Source organism: Aulonocara stuartgranti (assembly GCF_965226115.1).
Source record: "Aulonocara stuartgranti genome assembly, chromosome: 13".
In the NCBI taxonomy this organism is placed as follows: Eukaryota; Metazoa; Chordata; class Actinopteri; order Cichliformes; family Cichlidae; genus Aulonocara; species Aulonocara stuartgranti.
Genome location: NC_138949.1, coordinates 15,699,758 through 15,719,541, shown reverse-complemented (window position 1 = coordinate 15,719,541; position 19,784 = coordinate 15,699,758). Strand labels below are relative to the sequence as shown.

General features: G+C 38.1%; 1 protein-coding gene across 3 annotated transcripts in view; it reads right to left on the bottom strand.

Moving 5' to 3' along the window:
• Window positions 1-6,645, bottom strand: part of eys (eyes shut homolog) — a 183,194-nt gene extending 176,549 nt beyond the window's left edge. For all 3 annotated transcript variants that reach the window (XM_082557788.1, XM_082557789.1, XM_082557790.1), the window contains exon 1: window positions 6,419-6,645. The gene's annotated coding sequence lies outside the window, so the exon portion shown is untranslated. The remainder of the gene's footprint in view (window positions 1-6,418) is intronic.
• Window positions 6,646-19,784: the final 13,139 nt, after the last annotated feature.

The window sequence follows — 19,784 nt, the reverse complement described above, 5'->3', positions numbered from 1 at the left end:
AACAAAACTCTAATCCACAATTACGTTTAATCCTTGATTAGATGAAACTGTGGATTTGGAGAATCGTCAAGCCTGCTGCTCTTGGCTTACAGGTTGTAAAAGTATGTTAAGCATCCCTGTCGCATGCCTACAATGTTTCAAAAGACATGTGAAGATATGGAATTTCTTATATTGGTTTTAAAAAAGTGGCTAACAAACAACTTTAATGGGTTACAGACTAAAAAACATCAAACAAATTTAAAAAAAAAATGAAAACATGGTAACAAAATTGTCAATAAAATTGGAAATCAGAGTTTTACATAGATAGTACAATACAAAAGTACAGAGTAAACCCTAAACTCTTTACAATTTGATTCCATGGAGTCAAACTTTCTTTCATTTTTAAAGTGGTCTGGAGAAACAGCTTTCCAGGCTTCTTAATGATCCTTTAAAGGTTTTCTTTGGACATTGGCTGCTTCATTCATTACAGTCCTGTGCTGTGATGAATCTAAATTTTTTTAAAAATTGGTTCAAATCAAAATCAATATATACTGGAGAGGTACAAGAGTGAGTGCCACCTGTAAAACACATTGGTTCTGTCGTGGTTTGGTTTGGCTACATGTCCACCAGTGGTGTTTGGGATGGAATTATGAATACCGAAAAGAACCATCAGATTTCAATATCCACCATAAAGCATATTTAAAGCCTCTGATTAGCAGCAGCTTTGTTTTTCAGCATGGCAATGCTCTCAAACACACTGCCAGTGCAGAACAAAAGGCAGCCGACATCCAAAGAGTTCTGAGTTTCCTTTAAAAACTATTCCTGAAGACTACCTGTACTTAAAGAAATTACAAAAAAGCCTAAGAGAGTTAATAAAATTGGTCGAAATACTGACTTTCAAATTCCTTAGAATTGTACAAACTCTTTTTTTGCCTTATATAAAGAGTACTGTAAATTATCCACAACAACCCTGAAACTACCAAAAACAGCACAACACCAGAATCTAATACTGTGTCACTGTAAGGTGTTTTTGTCTATTAGTAGTAGCACAGTAGTGGCAGCTATGTTTACTGCTATCAGTCGCCTGTAACCAGTAATGTGATTTAGGCAAGAGGTCAGGATGTACTGTATACTCTGAATCGAAATTGGACTTTCACAGTATCAGCTACAATTCAATAATGCACTGCATAATGCTGTATGCTGCAGTACACTTGTTTATATCTCAACTACCACATAAAAACAAGACCCAGGTCACCCCAACAGCCTCACCATGAATTGTCCCAAAGTTGGAGTGAAATGAAGACCACCTTATATCACCATGCATGTGGCAGTAAATTGACAACATCAACAAGCAGAATGAGTAAAAAGATAACAGAAGGCACACTAAGGCCAGGAAAGACTATCTATTTGCCACATTTCCACTGGAATTCAGAAAGAATACATTAAGCAAGTAAACCGAACGGTTGTAATCAGCACATTTGTTTCAATACCAAATTACTATCATAACTCATAATACATTGAGAAGCTGTTTAAACCATAGGTCTCTGCGCAGTTAACTTCATTTAAACTCTAAATGACATTTATCCATCTTGATCTTGACCAAATCTGATTCGAAATCCATCTAAAATTGCATTCGATACTCATTCATACTTCCACGCCAATCTATAGTGTTTGGCGTCCACTTAAATAAACAGACCAGAAGGTTCTCTTCGGATATTAAGAGGCCTTAAAGGTATTGATCAATTAGGATTAAACTGTGGGCCACACAGTGAAATGGTTCAGCTAATAAGGGCCATGGGGTCAGAAGCAAGGTAATGCTTGTGGGGGTCAACTAATTTTCTCAAACAGCCTCCTGCTATTATTGCACCTCAGTTCACTCCACAATTTAGGATGCCAATCACGCAGGTGTGTAGAGGGCAATGGATCAAGGGAGCTGTGTAAATCCTCGCTTGACTGATGACTGAGAGAGACATGAGGAGGACACAACGAATTATCGCATCATACTGGTAGGTTACATGTCAATTGCTGTCTCTCACAGGTTACAATAGCTGATACGGAGATTGAAAGAAAATTAATCGACAAAATATTTTCATAATCAGCTCCCTTTGTTCTTAAATAAATGGTTTAGGCAACTTAAATGTGAAGATTACCAAATGAAGGACATTTTCCCCAATTAATGTCACTTTCTTGACCAAATGACTCAAGAAAGAGATCAGGAGCTTACTCGGTAATAAATAGTCAACACAGCGCTGTAGGTTAGATGAAGATAGGTTAGATGAACTGGATCAAAGAGGACATTTGACATAACAAAGCTTAGTTTGATCAGAAACTAGGCCACATCTGAAAACATTTGCTAACTTGCCAACTAATGAGAAAGATTACATTTTCTTGTTTTCTTCACAAGTAGCAAAGTTTGGCTCATTAAGCTGTCAGCACGATGCACAGACAGTGATGAAGATGGTGGTTAGTGACTGAGGCACAATTGCTAGTTACAGTACAATGGCACTTCTGCAAGAACGAGGACGCACAGGTGTAAGTTGAGGCAAACATTGTTGAGATAAATAGTGTAAGCGTCCTTGTATATGGTAATTTCTCATTATCATTTCGTCAGAACTTTTCACAGCCTGGCAGCTGCAGTGAGTGAATGCTGATGGTGTTTGCTATTGTGCTGTATTGAGTGTATTTTTTGCTTTTTTCCCCCTCGCTGCATAGGGACTGGAGATGACTTATCGGAAGTTTATATTTGTACGGCATATTAAATTAAATAGAATTAAATTAGAATTCAAGTTGTAAGCCTCCTACATTGATTAAATCTGCTGCTGTTCTGTCATAACATGTCCCTCAGGATCATCGTAACAAAGAAAGGGTCTTTTGCAACTCTCTGTGCCACAGTGAATCTGCTGAAATGATTAAATCAGAAGGCGAAAGAAAATCATCTCTCAATTTATCGCCACACATGAGGTATGCGATGAGATGAACTTCATGACCGGCATTACAGACTCGTAGGCTTTTATCAACTTGACAATATTTGGTAGAGCATCATTTGTCATCAGCATACCAATTCATTCTAAAAGCTTCCCGAGTGAACAACACAAAACAAAACAAAAAAAACAACAGAAAAAATCTGGAACAGATATTTTACCTGAGAAAGTCTGACTGTGAAGTAAACACAGACTTTAAAGCAGCTGGCACAGAACTCATTTCTCTGTCCACTCACTGTTAAATTCACTTTTGTCAACACTGTGGTGATGGATTTGGTAGATGTTGTCCCATTTCAGAGTAGGAAAGTAGCAGAAAAAGGTCAACTGCCACCATCATTAAGTGGGTTCGAACACAGACCGGCTCGTGAACATATTTACAAAGCCAAAACACTTCAGCTACATTTAATAATAATAATAAGAAGAAAAGGAGCTTTGGTTATTATTTATAACCTTCAAACTGATACAAATCAGCTTTATTACTATATCAGCAGCGGGATGTCTCTGAAACAGCAGTGAACCACCAGCAGGCTACTGGCCACAGCCGCTGCTGGACTGATCGTTTGTGCTCCCTGGGTAGATGTGTGGATCGCCACTAATCACCTATAACAATGATGAGCATCCAGGCCTAAAGCCCCCTGAAAATTAGCCCGTACATCAATTTTCTTACTCTAAATGAAGTGATTGATGCCAAAGGCAAAACCAATTTTCACTCAAATTTCAGGTCTGTTTCCTGAATCATGTAAAGTAATACTGAGAAGACAAGTCATACAGTTCTGGCCTTTATCTTATAGAAGTGCATAGGAAATTAAACTTCACAGACACCTAGTTTTTTTGTTCTTTCTTTACTCTCTAAAACCTTAAACAACATTTGAAAGAAGCAAAACTGCAGAATGTTTTCAAGTCTGTAATATCTCAAACCATGGGTTAAATTAGGTCAAAGCCAGCAGCACAACAGCTTTGCCAGCTTGAAATGAATTGCTCTTTTTTTGTTTGTTTTAGGCACTACCTTTATCAGTCACCAGCCCCCCTGTATAGTCTACAGTGTTTCCTGTTTATTTGGGGCTCTGGAGGAGAACCTCAATAAGTTAAGGCTGTGAGTTTTTGTTTGTTTGTAACACTTGTGCAGTGCTTTGGGGATTTGCAGTATATACACTTTCTGCCACGCAGAGCCCTAAGAGCTCTGCATGAAGGAAATACTGCAGGCACGTCTGTGAGGCAGCTTGGTTATCATGATCCAGAATATGTGGCACACCTGCAGACCAGAAAATTGCTTTGGAGAGTTTCGTTTATTTAGTTATTTTTATCCATAGTTTTTCTTGTTTGTTCTGAGTCACCTATATAGAGCTTGTGGCATGCTAATGTTAAGTGTGGATGCTGGAGGTCAAGCAAAAATCTCTTCTCCATCTCCACCAACTCTTCTCTTAAAAACTTCACACGAGTGTACAGTATACCTAAGACAGTGTATTTTCCCCTAAACAACATATTTGTGTTTTAAATCTTATACAACGAATAGTTTCATGTTTATCAGTTTTTTAATCACCAGAAAAACATGATTTGGTTTCATTTGACCTAAATAGGCAAGTTGTTGTGCAAGTTGTCCATGCCATGAGCACACCAAACCATACAGAGCTAATAAACTCATCTTTAACCTAGAGAAAGTATCATTCATAACTTACAAAAAAGGGTTTTTTATTTTATTTCCACTTCACCTCAATACTTCTTAAATGAACTTGGGACCCAGAAAAGCCAATTGCCTTCTGAATCTTGCTCATATGCAGTTCAACTGGTTTTAACTCGTTATAGCTGATATCTGTGCGGCTATATACTGTTAACTGCCAGTATAGTTTTTATTAGCACTGCTGAGCCAGCCAGGGATTTCCACTAGAGTCACTTAAGGTTTTAATGTGATTCTCCTGTTCGGTATTGGTTTTGACACTGTGCCCTGTGCACACAGATTCCATGAAACTTTTAATATAATCCCATGTAGATGATGAAATCCCCAAATTCTTTGCAATTTTAAAATAGAAAAGAAACTCTTACGTTGTTGAAATATTTGCTCGTGAAACTTTTCTTTAGTGCGAGGGGGAAAAACACAAAAAAAACTGAGTTCTTACATTGAATATATTGTTTATTTTTTAATTAAATGTGGGTTTACTATTTGTGGGTTTACAGCGAAGCATCTGCCTTCATCTCACTCTATCCCTAGCATCCTGCTCTGTCACAACAACCCTCTGCATGTCCTCCTTCGCTACCTTCATCAAATTCCTCTGTGGTCTTCCTCTTTTCCTGCTGCCTAACAGCTACATATTCCACATCCCTTGTCCAGTAAATCCACTATCCCAGACTATCTCAGCCTTGTCCCTCTTTTTCTCCAAAGTGCTCGACCTCAGCTGTCCCTCTGATACTCTCATTTCTAATCCTGTCCACTCTGGTAATTCCCAGCTTATTGCATTTATTGATCATTTGTTTATTCCTGTTACATCTATTTAAAAATCTTTTTTTTAACTTTTTGATTTAGATCCCATTTGCACGTGGATCCAAAATGTACCATAACCGGTGATTTGTGGACAATTTTCATAACTACGTGACTCACTTGAACTAAAATAAAAATGTGTGTTGCTAAAGTTAGCCAGCTTTAACAAGTGGCGCATGTCTTACTATTTTCCCCCCATGGTGATGTCACATTTTGATTACTGAACACCTCAGGGTGTGCTGGATGACATTATACAAAAAACCTTTTTGGTTCAACACCGGTCATAAGTAATTTCTCCTAATTTAAAGACATTGATTTTTTTTTTTTTACACTAACAACAACAACAACAATAATAATAATAACTGTGCACACTACTACAACTACCAAGTCTTAAGAGTTTGAGAAGTTTTAAAAAGTTATTATATGGTAAATGGCCTGTATTTATATAGCGCTTTACTAGTCCCTAAGGACCCCAAAGCGCTTTACATATCCAGTCATCCACCCATTCACACACACATTCACACACTGCTACATTGTAGCCACAGCCACCCTGGGGCGCACTGACAGAGGTGAGGCTGCCGGACACTGGCGCCACCGGGCCCTCTGACCACCACCAGTAGGCAGTGGGTGAAGTGTCTTGCCCAAGGACACAACGACCGAGACCGTCCAAGCCGGGGCTCGAACCGGCAACCTTCCGATTACAAGGCGAACTCCCAACTCTTGAGCCACGATCGCCCATAATGCAAAGATGAAAGAGGCTACGTCAACAAGATTGAACTACAGCTTAGCATTAAATGTAGCTAACGCGTCCCTCTGCCCCCATCCTGCAAATGCTAGGCCCAGGATTTACTATGGACGGCTAATCTTACTAGTAGGGAGTACACATGGACCATCTGCTGCATGCAGAAACGGTGCAGCAGACACCACTCTGCTGACTTGCAATTAACGCCGTTTCATCGTCTGTGCCGGTGGGATATATGCTCACCATTAAGTTGCAAAGGTGTTCCGCCCTGGGACGGTGACTTGTACCATCATTCTGGAGAATTTGCTAGTCAGAGGTGAGATGTGTATCTCCGTGGGGAATAAGACAGCTGAGCCGTCTAAGCGACACCGGGGGAAACACGTTGCTAAGGAAATGTGATCAGAAGCTGAGGGCTGAAGGCGTGCCTGTCTGCTGAGGAGATGGCCCTCTGTGGCAGGTCAGGGCGGGGATACGGGGCTGCTTGATTGATTATTTAATTAGGCTTAACAAAATATTCATTAGCGAGGCGAGTCATTATCTTGTGTAAACAATTGAACCTCTCCTACAAAATGAAAATGGTTTTTATATAGCCTATTACCTGAGAGGTGAAAAAAAAATTGACTGCGGTCTCTCAAAGCCTAGCTATAATTGATCCTCTGCAGGTCTGGATTAGGAACGCGTTTAATAAGAACTAAAACTCCAAAACTGTTGTTTCGTGCATCTGGTTGCCTAGCAGGCTAAATGAATTACTGTAGCACTTTGTCATGCATGCGCTACTCCAATTGCTTGGGCTGATGTGAAGATTACACTAGACTATCATAATGCAACAATTCAGAATGTGAATAGCTTTATCAGCTTTTAATTTTTGCACCGGATTATTGGGAACATTTTTTAGGAAATGCATTTCCTTTCTTGATGAGAGTTAGAGGAAGATTGATTTCATGTGGAGCTTTTGATTAGTATTTGCATAATGAAAAGAAGCAACAACGGCTATAGCCTGGCCTGTCCGCACTACTGAACAGTTTCTATCATCGCCTCTGTTCAGTGCACATCAACTGCTTCAGGAGTGGTTATGTGTGTCTGTGTCTGTGTGCAGCAACTTCCTGGAATTGCCACTATTGGCCGGAAGTCAGTGGGAAAACTCCTCAAGGGTACATTTGGTACCATTTCACATCTCACTTCTTTTTTTACATCCTCTTCGATCTAACGCTCACAGAAACACGCGCACATAAGCAGCAGGGGGTACATCCATAGTGGTATTGTGTTTATATCATATTTAATATTTATTTGCAGAGGGAATGTTTTGACAGCTTGTGTGTGATTTTGTTTTTCATTTTTCCTTCAATGACCTACATCCTGCTTGCTGTACAGGTATATTCACACCACAGAGCCATACTGCAATCAGTCTTCTGCTGGTTGTTGCTGAAAACAGTATAAGCAAGGGGTTAAGTGCCTTGCTCCAGGGCATTTTGGCAGTGGCTGCTGAGGGAGAAAGGAGAGTGTTTGCCATTTTACATTCCAACCCTGATTCCTCCAGCTGGCCAGTGACTCTCCATCCATTAGCTTGTCACTGATTTATTTCTGTTCTCTGACCAGGAAACATACCCGCGTCCCAATAAATACAATGTAGTTCCTCAAAGATCCTCCTCTGTTATTTACATTGGCACCAAGGCGTTGCTGATGTTACCAATTATGGTGATGAGTTTTATGCAATGGGAAATAGTGTTGCAATATCTGGGACTGCAGAAAACTGCAAACTACTTTTTTTTTCTAGCAATAGAAACAATTAAAACAACATTTTTGTTATTATTTCCCCATGTCATTTTATTGCAGTAATAAAGAGAACATGTATTTGACCCATTTCTAAGCTCCACTGAGAAATTGAGGGAGATGACAGATATTTTCATAAAGGTCACCCTCTTCTCTTTCACCTTACTTTTCTTGATGGTTTGCTCACAGTAGTATTCTCAGCACACTTCACTCCTTGCAAGCTGCTTCTGTGGTGTGTCCTCCACACTCCTCCTCTGCTAGCCACAGGCTTTTGCCCTACAGAAGCTCTTCAGATCATCACATCAGTAGTCAGTTTCAAGTAATTTCAGGATCAATTTTTAAAATGGCTGTTCTTATCAAAATACATCAGTGTGAAGCACATATCTGACCTTAAGAGTTGACATATTCTATCTCCTATGCTTATCTTGGTGAAAGACACTTAAGTTCTCGAATTTGGTTTGCTTCCCCACTGTGACTAGATTAACGAGCTGCCCTTTTGCTTGTAGCATCAGCCATATTTTCTGCAGCTTTAGGTAGCTTCATTATATACAGAAATATTGACCTTCAGCGCTTTTTATGAGAATGTATAGCAGGGAAAAGCAAGCATTTATCTATATAGCCCTGCAAACTATTCTCATCATTCCATATCTTCCAGTACTGTTCCAAGTCCTTGCTGGTATTTTGGCTCTTTGATATGAAGTGAATATTTTACATTTGAGTCTTGCTTTTTCACTAAATTCACTTTGTAACAATAACATTAATTACGCAGTCATTATAACAAATGACTGTACAGCTGTGTAATTTGCATCATGCTGCCCTGTAATCTGGGGTTAAAGTGGGCTAGAATGGCATTCTGGCACCTTCAGTTAATAAGCAACAAAATCTAATAGGCAGGTAATGCATATTACTTTTGAATTAGTTATTTTTTCTGTTGCAGCCTGGTGTTGCTTCCAGTAACTGGATAGAGATACTTGCTCAGTAATAACAAAATAATGACATCCCCAGGCTTACACCTTTTTCAACACTGCTTTTTCCTTCTTATCCTTGTGACGTAAAATTCCTGCACCTAGATGAGATGAGAGATTTTTTTCAATGGTAACGCTATATCATTTTAGCATTTTTAAATCAAGCATTAGGTCTATACAGTAAGAGTTTCTGAATTATCGCGACTAACTAGTCAAATACAATTTTTTTAATATTCAAAGACTGCATGAAAATACTGGGAAATTTAATGGCTAGTATTTTCATGCAACCCTAAATTCAATCACCAAATTCTAGTTTTTCTAATGCCTTACTGTCCAGTTGTTGCAACTCAGCAATAACTTGTGAAACATCTGCTTAATTCTTTCCACACTGAGTTGGCTAAATCCACTAATCTAATCTATAGGTATGCCAACACTGACAACCTCTCTGAAACCCTACAACATAATCTACACAGTAACCTCATTGGAAACGTATCTACATGCTGTGTCGACATAGCTCGCAGCTGTTTTGATCGGCCTGGTTTTTGAATTTATCAGTAAGAGAATAACAGTCATTGCCTTAATATAATGACAAATGTCAGCAAATTCCTGCAGGGAGGTTCTAGGTCCTAGCATTTTATTTGTTTCTGTCATGGCTGGCACCAGATATAAAACACCGGGACAAGACCACAGTGGAATTAACACATAAAACATGACACAAAAGCATGAATGCTGGTAACAGCATCAGCCACCAAAGAAAGTCTAAAGCAAAGAAAATCTGCTGGAACTCACAAAACAAGTTGCAACTTATTTCTAAGCAATTTTTCTCTCCACACTGCACCACTACACCCAATCTTAGAGTTCCTGCACCTGCCAAATGCCACTTTAAACCCTGCCTGTAATGTATGTATGTCTTGGGTTTGTAATTCTCAGTATCACCGAACAAGGAAATTAGTTTTTGTTGCTGTTGTTTGTTTTGTTTTTTAATGTAAAAAAAAAAAAAATGTTTATCCATTTCCAGTATTAGTACACCAAGAAAGTTTAAGTGACACAGAAAGCCAGAAAATGTACTTTAAATCCACAGTGATTAAATTTATACACATTAAGCCAACTGCAACAATCACTTTTAAAGGAATTAAACAGAAGTTAAACAATAATTGATTAGCAATCATTTGGGGTAGTTTTTAGTACCTTGCTGTAGGTTAGAAAGTCTGTGGGCTTGATGCACTTTACTACAGTAAGTGCTGACTCAACAACTTGTTAATCAAGCCTGCAGTTATGCACACACAGTCAGCTGCATGGAGCCCGCTGAGAAATACTTGGATCCCTCTTGAATATAGATATAATTAGATTGTTGCACAAGATCTTGCTGGCTGAATTATCAGCCAAGCCACACGCTGCATGTTCACTAAACAGAATGTAGTGAAGGATGCAAAACGACATCAGTGGGATATAAAAAACACACAAACTCCAGTTTGACATTCAAAAGTTAAAACACTTTACTTAGTTAAAGATGGTCAGATAACATTCTGCACTGCCAATACTGTCAGCCATTAACTCTAACTACCAGTATAAACGTAAAAACAGACCCAAATAGTCGACATTTGAAGAACTTCCTGCCCAGAATGTCAAAAAAGAACCCAGAAAAGTGAAAATAATGAATCTAGACAGACATTACTAAAATGTCACAGAAAAACACTCAAGTATTAATTACTGATTCACAGGCCAAATGCCATGTTGTAATTGCCTCAAAATTTAAATGTTTAAGGTGCTAAACTAAAAGTTCTATTTCTTAATTTTTTCCCTGAGAACCGCAGATATTAATCAACATTTACATGTGGCAGCAGTTATTCTGCTGCCCCTGAGTTATGTGACCTTTTCCACTTTCTCAACTGCATACCACAGTGTCTCCTGAGGTAAATGCTGTTGTACTGCATGTAGCATATGCTTATTTAATAAAAATGCAATATATTATCCTGCAATTCCCCAAATTGACCTACAAAGATTGTATTCCCATCAGGCTTGGGGGCAGAAAATATGTATAAAATGAGTAATTGCTGCAAATGCAAGGAATGAATCTGTGTTTACACAGTTACAAAAATCCTAATAGGCACACAGCAAACACATATACTCACAAATACTGTAGAAGTGGGCAGCGTTGCCTTAAGCATTGCTTGTGACTGGTAAACAGAAGAAACATAAATATATACAAATCCAGAATATGAAATATGAGAAGAACCACAAACAAGCATATTTTTTTCTGGCATTTCTGTGTGTAATTTTGTGCATTTGTAGTTCCCATGTCATTTTTACCAGTAATCAATCTTAGGTAGTCTAAAAAAACATGAATTGTTATCCCAGATTGTGCTTTGCTGTTTGACTGATTACTCGACTCAGTTGATAGAGTAGAGAGGGCGCTTGAAACAAGGACACCGCCATATTTTTTCCTCTCTACCTCCGGGATTTAAATATTAAACATAAAGGATGGCAGATTATTATCCCTGTCACCTTGCCTTAAGCAATGATATTCTGTCTTAACAGTGCCATACAGTACCTGCTGTGTCACATATTGGTGGGATTACTCTGAAAAAGAAAAGAAACTGTCTGAAGCATGCGAGTTAGGGGACCAAAATTTGCTCCATTGGAATTGGCTTATTTACTGTTGTAATCTTTGGTTACAGTTTAAAATATTCAGAGGACCTCTTTAGTGAAAAATATCATTGTGCTTAATATTTATACATAATAGAAAATCATATTGAGATGTTTTGGTGTAAAATGGCTTTTTAAGTCCTTGCTTTGTTGTAATGTCCCCATTTACAGTGCTACATTCTGATGAGTGCTACATTTAGCACCACAAAGCAACAGAGTAACAAGCGCAGGACTTTTAATATTTAACCTGTCTTGCTGCAGGAGAATAACAACATTTCCAACATGGTGTTAAAATTCAAAAACAATGGATTTCGAGAGAGCATTTTCCCCAACATTTGTCAAAACTGAGCATTTAATATATATTAAAAAACAGGGATGCATTGGTTTATCAGTAGAGCAGCTCTTATTTTCCCTGTTGACTATCATAAGCCTATCAGCGTTATGGGCGGCTGTGTGCAGGCCAAAGACAGAACACAGACAAAGAAACCAAAGACTAGAAATGATAAATAATATTATAAACTCAAACCTCAGGCATCCTAACAATCAGCCAATAAGATGAAATTCACTGGTGGCAATTTTGTTTCCCATGAATTCAGGCTCTAACCTTATAATTTTGTATGATGCCATATTTGTTCATTTAATGATACAGTGATGCCCAAAATGCATCTTGACCACCCAGTTAAAAAATAACTGAACAAATTCCTTTGTGAAATCAACATAAAAATAGGATAGAAAGTACAAGCACTGTATCTAACTTCTGATTGGGTGGCCAGCCTACACCATGTGTCCGAAGTTGCCCACTGCCAAATCTCTCCTCTGTTTGTTCAAGGAAAGCACAGAACTCTGAAGCAGGCCTAACAGCACCACACTGAATGAACTCTAATGGCTCAGACTGCACACACAGCACCACTGCTTGTAAAAAATACACAATACACAAATATAGTACAGTAAAAGCTCAAATGTATGTACAAACTAGCACATTTTTTATTAGTATTTCTAACATTAGTTTATGTTAGAGAACCACAATATCTGGCGAAATCAACACTGGAAGCCTGAGATCTTCGAGCCTTCGGGCGACACTGCATTAAAAACAGCCAAAGCTCTTCTAAAATGGACTGAGGCAGAGAAGAAAACTGTTCTGTGATCAGACAAATTGAAATGGTAAAAGTATTTCTGGAAAACATGAGTGCTGTGTCCTCCAGGCTAAAGAGGAAAGGGACCATCCCAGCTTTTTATCAGCATTCAGTTCAATAGCCTGCATCACTGATGGCATGGAGCTGCCTCAGTGCCTGCGGAATTGGCACCTTGCACATCTGGAAAGGCACCAGCAAAGCTGAAAGGTATATACAGATTTCAGAGCAACATATGATCATTCAGACAATGTCTTTTTCATGGAAGGCCTTGCACATTTAGGAAGACAGTGCTAAACTGCAAACTGTATCTGTTACCTGGGTTCATAGTAGAAGAGTCTAGATGTTGAACTGGCCTGCCTTCTGTCCAGACATTTCACCAATTTAAAGCATTTGGTGCACCATGAAGTGATGAATATAATAAAGAAGAAGAACCAGGAATGTTAAGCATGTATGATTCTATATCAGGCATGAATGGGACAACATTCCTCACCCAAATGTCTAGCAGCGGGTCTCCCAGATGTTTATGGCCTGTTGTTAAAAGACGAGGGAGGCTACACAGTTGTAAACATTGCCCTATCCCAATTTTTTTTTTAGATTTGTTGCTTCCATCGAAAAAAAAAGGAGAAAGAAAAAATTACATTTTCTCAGTTTAAATGTAAGACATATTTTCTATAATCTATTGTGAAAAAAATATGAGTTCAGGAGATGCACACCTTGGAGTTGCACCAGTTCTTGTTCCTAAATTATAGGAACTATAAAACTGTAAAATCTAGAGTTATAGCTATACCTTCCTCTTGTTTTCCTCATTTCTTTCTGCTGCCATAATATAGCATGCTCTAGGTATTCCTGGAGTGATCACTTGCTGAAAGCTTTTAAACCAACGAGAGAAAAGAACAACAAAACATCAGTATCAGCGCAGAATCTTAATATCGGTGCAACTGATCTACTTGCAGTTTAGCACTACTTGTAGGGTTAACTAGTTTATATTCTAGTGGGTTAGGGTATGATTTTAATTAAAATGGGGAAAAAAATGGAAAATTATCAAATTCAGTGTCCTGAACACATCAAGATATGCTGCTGAAATACAGAGAAAAAAGGCTCCAACAACAAAGCACAGCTCTGCCACACAGCTGTGAGAAAATGATGATAAAATCAATGCTCAGAGGTCATTCTACTTAGAGCCAGTGAAAAAAAATCCTTGTGAGCACTGGGAATAGAGAGCAAAACTGCACAATGGAAGGAGGGTTACAATATTTGCACAAAGCTGGGTTTATCCTGTTCTCAAAAAGCTTTGTGCAAAGAATGGCATCGTGTACCTGTATGTCATGCATTTTTAAAAACAACAACAATATCAACAACAACTTCAGACTTGCAGCCTACATTTCACGTTGTGCATTTCTGACATGCCAACACAGTACATTTCCAGCAGGAAGAGCTCATACCATTTACTTATTTTCAATAGCTCGTTTCCATGACAACATTATCAAAATTCTGTTGCTGGCATCTCTCTGCTTTACTGGAGGTGGGTATGACATACCAGGGACCATTCAATCCACCCAACATTTTAAATATGAGGCATTTAAAACACATTATTTTACCCAGAATACAGAGTTATTTTGCAGATACACACAGTATTCACAAGTTCACAGATACTTTAATAGCTTCTTTTCACTTGTGTGTCTGGGAGCAGAAATGTAACTCCAAAGCAGCTTTAAAGCTATAGCAGTTTTCAAAAGAAAAAACTGGGTTATCTTAAATTCCACAATAGGATACTGTAGAGGAGATATAGAGACTTAACTGCTGTGACCATAAATAGACTCAGATGTGTAATATTCAGAACCACTTCAGCAAAAACTTGTTTTCCCAAACTTTATTCAACGAGCTGGCTGATGGATTTCACGCTAGTTTAAGGAAAGCTACAGAGTCAGAGGCATCATATTACAAGTATCAAACTTTGTAGTGTCCTAAGAGAGCTATGTGAAATCCTCAAAGCCGGCAAAACATAAATCATCACAAAAGACATATCAGATACTGCTCTCTACACTCACATGAAAGTCTCAGTTGATGCTGGGAAAATCAGTGAAGTAAAAATGTCACTACCTGTCTATACTGGTGTGCTTTCTGGCTGTATCCTCAAAGTCTCCCCGCGCCTTCGCCGATCCAATCATTTGGATCCATGCTTCGTGACACACAAAGGAAAACTACTGTACCCCAGTTTCCTTGACAGTGTCTTATTTTATAAAACCCACTTAATGAAATGTATGCCACATTAAATAAGCAGAAATGATACAAAATCAAAATATCTGATCAAAGCTGCAAAATGAGTGATGAGTTCTGTTAGGTGTTCACTTCACTTGAATTAAATCAAACCAGCTCTTGGGCTGCAATTACACTGATACAGTAGATATTTCATATGATGTTTAAGCAGCTATTCTCTCTGCCTTTCTCCTTTACTTGTGCATTGCACTTGAACTCCTACAAATACGCCTGGAGTTTTCCACTTCCAAAATGTTATAAAATATGTAGTCAATCATGCATCCTGCGTTGTTATCATGGGAAGATTTTTTTAGCTGTTGCCAACATTGCTTATTCATCTTTAGTGAGTGGTATTTTGGAGTAAGTGATGCTCTGAGGAGATCATTTATTCAGCTGTGAACTATTTCAGATATACATGTTGCACAACTTACCATTGCAGCTTTTGAAGTAAACTCAGATAAGTGGGAGAAATGAAAGCAAGGAAACGTGTGGTTTTTAGTATTTTAAAGGCATCATTCATTACAGTAGGTCGTTTTTACATCATGCACCCCACTTAAGGTGACCACTGGTATGTTTTTTTTATTTAAAAGTATAAAAAAAACACAATTCCTTCCATCCATCCATCTATCCATCCATCCGTCCATCGTCTTGCACTTATCTAATTCAAGATAGCGGTTGGGTTGACCCTATCCAAACTGTCATAGTGCAAGAAGCTGGACAGGTTGCCAATCTATGGTAGCAAATTGCAAATACAAATTGCAATTATTAGCTACATTAAATAGTTCTGTAATTAACAACTTTTACTTCATGGCATGTCAACTCTGCAACAGTCAGTACTATTACAGTTGAACTCTGCAAAACATTCATTCTTTAGGGTAAAAGATTTACATGGAAATAACAGCACAGGAAAGGCAGATGGAAAATAGCAGTTAATTCCAATGGTTTGTAAATCTTTGCTTCAAACAGTTATTGGGTGGTATTTACATTCCCAAACATCACCCTGAGGTCTTGTCAGACTTTGCCTGAATATAGAAAATATATCCAGAGATGTTTAAATAACATCAGATTTCATTTTACATTTATCGTCTACAGGTTAGTTTGGAAACTTCTTGCAGATATGTCAAGAAGTCATACTTTCATATATTTGAGCTTGTCTAATAGCATTTCTCCTCTGATGTAAAAGACTAAATGAATCAGCCTTTGAAGTGTTCCATATATTTAATACCATCCATAAGCAAATATCCCTGATATTTTGATCATGACCTGCACACCTAATACTCCAATTCCAATTCAGATTCTCTTATGAATATTAATTCGTAGAAGTCATTAGCAGTGAGTGCTCTGATACACATGAAATACATTTTCTTTCAAGCTTTTTTATTAAAAGGAAAAAGGAAAAAGAGTAATTGAAGCCAAATAGTAGTCATAGGATTGGAGGAAAAGGATCAAGCACATCCTCCTTTTGACCTAGTTATCAGTCGACTTGGCCTCCCTCCAACTGAATCATTACATTTGTGGCGTGATCCGAACCAAACGCCACTACTGTCCATTACGCACAGGTGTCTTCAAGTCACTTCTGACTTTGCTCAGTCTGGCTGTAATTCCCTTGATATATTATCGGATGGTAATTGGATGGGGAGTAGCCATGACTCAGAGAGGCCTGAACATGAATCAAGTTGGACAGAGCATATCTTTGTACCCAGTGACACCTAAGAGGTCATTGCTTTTGGAGTCCAGAAGCATAGTTTTCTTTTTGATGGCTAATGACTGAACTAAAAACATCTTTAGTGTTGTGCTATTATGCTGTAATGGCTGAATATACAAGAGGAAAATGCAGCGGCATTTTTTCTTTTTAGTTCAACCTGACCTAATGCCAAATAAGTTTATGTTTGTTGCTGTATTTTTATGTTAGATATTTGTGTGAAAAAGAATTACACTTCTGTGTCTATTACCACTTTGGGAAAAAAATAAATTTGGTCAAACAAGGCTGTGGTCATTTGTGTGTGGATTGTCATTTTTATCAGACACCACAAGCCCGATTTATGGCAATAGGAAGTGGTATCACTTGCTTTTCTGCATACTGAGATTTAATAAGGTGATACAAGATGTGACATGTGGGACTCCAAACAATAACACAGTAAGGCAATGTCAACAAAACCACCTCACACACAAAATTCACAAGATCAGCGCTTGTATTTCAGAATAGGATGCACAGAGGGTGGCTATGCTCACATCTCTAAAGAGGCTTTGAAACTGGAGTGCATTGCATTGTCCCTGCTGCATCCAGTACTCAGCCCTTGGTTATTCAACCAGGTGCATGGACTGGATCAACTGTGCATTTGTGAGGCTGTCCGCTTTGGAGGTTCCCTTAGTCAGCAGCCTGGTTCCTTAGATGTAATATCCTGTTTCTATACCGTGTGCTGCAGGTTATTTGTTATATTTCCCCTGGTGCTTCACACAATATGCTGTTCAAATGGAGCTGTGCCTTTGGAGTAACACGCCAATTTACAGTTCACTTTAAATATATAACAAAATGCGCTGAAAAATTAGAGGTCAGTGGTTAAGAGATGACGCTCCTGCACTGATATTTTCTGACTAATCAACATGATGCAAAATGTTGCAAATTATTTTTCCAACTTTGTCAAGCACGTGTGGTGCTTTAGTCTGTTCTACGTCACTGTTAAACGGAAATACTACATGGTGCATTTCCATCCTCAGTATTCTGTATAATTCCTAATAAACCGTGCAAGGTAAAACTGTAAACAAGAAATAATACATTCGTGTACAGTATTTTTTCATATCTCTTGCTCTCTACATTTTTCTGCCACATTGTGCCATATTTTGCACAGTGTAGTGTAATTCCCTGAAGACACGTATCTGCAATTGAAATGTGAATTACTTAATGCATGTCATTAGTTTTATATGCACCACACTCTCTGTAATGCTATGAGTAAAATAAAATCAATAACATTAACTTATTTGCATCTCCTTAAGACTTAATATGGTTAATCAAGAGATATGAATCTCAATTTCCACATTTTAACCCACACGGTAATCATTTCAGAACTATGGGAACAGAAACAAAGTCATTTTTATAATGTTTTGAAATGCCATCATTTTGACCCATTTACCCATCAGACTTTATTTGCACAGACAGCAACATTCTCTGCGTTTGTGCTTGGAGGAAGCGATTTAGCCTGCTCATTGCATAATCATTTCTTCCTCCTTTGCTTGCTATACTTAGCAAGTAACCTGACATGCCTCACCAACAAGGCCCACAGACACCTCCATCCTCATGCAATGTTTTCCAAGGACTTTTTCCTTTGATGTATGAAGACCCGGCATTGTTAACACTGGGAAAGTGTGTCTAGCATGCTAATACTGCAGATATTTATTTGTAGAGCAGTGTTTCAGTAGCCTCTTTCTCCTTGCTGCCTGTGTTGAAGGTTAGATTCTGAATCTTGCTGTATTTAGTATGTTTTCATTTTCCATTAATATTCTCCACAGAATGTATGCACCATGTTCAATAAATATTATTGGCCCATATATTTTACCTTTGTGCTTTAGAGATGTTAAGTGATTTCTATAGCCTTAATTCCATGTATATATATGATATGATATTATGCCTAATTACTTTCTTCTTCTTTTTCTTCTACTTCATTTTCTTCTTTTTATTATTAAACACACACACACCAAATAGCTACAAGGATTAAGTACCCATAGTCGGCATAATTTGTCATAAGATTTTTCAATTCCTGACATTAAAAAATTGAGTACGAGACCCTCTTGGAAACTGTTCACTCCAAACAGCCCCTTTGACCGAAGTAACTGTTGCTACAGTATATCACAGGGATTCACACCTGTCTCTGAACTTCACCTTCATTTTGACGTCAGCTACACACGTGTTAAGTTATGTGACAACATCGTGATACACATGGCTGTGTTCTTGTTGTGTGGATAGAATCAGTTCACACAGACACAAACATAAAAACACATGTCAATTTATCAAATTAACTTTGTGGTAGTTCCTGCTACAGTATGTGTCCCTATCGCCACACTGTGCCAACATACAGTATTGTGCAAAAGTCTTGAATCGCATATTATTTATTTATATTTTGTTATGAAAATAGGAAATAAGTGCAATGACTTATTGAATCCTAGGCAACAATTGATAGAAATGCAGTATATAAGGCAACAACACCATTTGTACAATTCTATCAAGCATGAAAGTCAATATTTGGTTTCACTACCTTTCTTCTTTAGCACAGCTTGAACTCTTTTAGGCGAGCTTTCTTGTAATTTCTTTAAGTAGTCTTTTGGAAAAGTTCTTTCAGCTTCTCGAAGGATATTCAAAGCTCTTCTTTTGATTTTGGCTGCCTTTTTTGTCTTAGTTAAGATGATCCTAGACTACTTCAATAACTGTAAAGTCCAGATTGAACATTGTGTGTTTTTCTATCCAGGTGTGCTTTTAAGGCATTGGCAGTGTGTTTGAGAGCTTTGTCGTGCTGAAAAACGAAGGTTTTGCCAATCAGAGGCAAAACCTCTGGGTTCAGGGGTTCAGGACAAACGGGCACACAAAATAAAACCTGCCAAAGTATTTACACAAACACCATAATGGCAGAAGTTTTTCTTTCAGGTTTCTGGCAGAAAATTATTTCCACTTTTGAATCATGGTTTGGTTAAGTTTAAGTATCAAAACAATTTGGTTAATTTTTGGAAAATTAACTAATAATAATGAGCCAAAGTACATCCTTTCAACAACGTCGTAGCTTGTCAGACAGAAAGCTTTGAAAGAAAGCGTTTCCCTGTGACACTAAAACAAAGACAGACGCTCAGTGT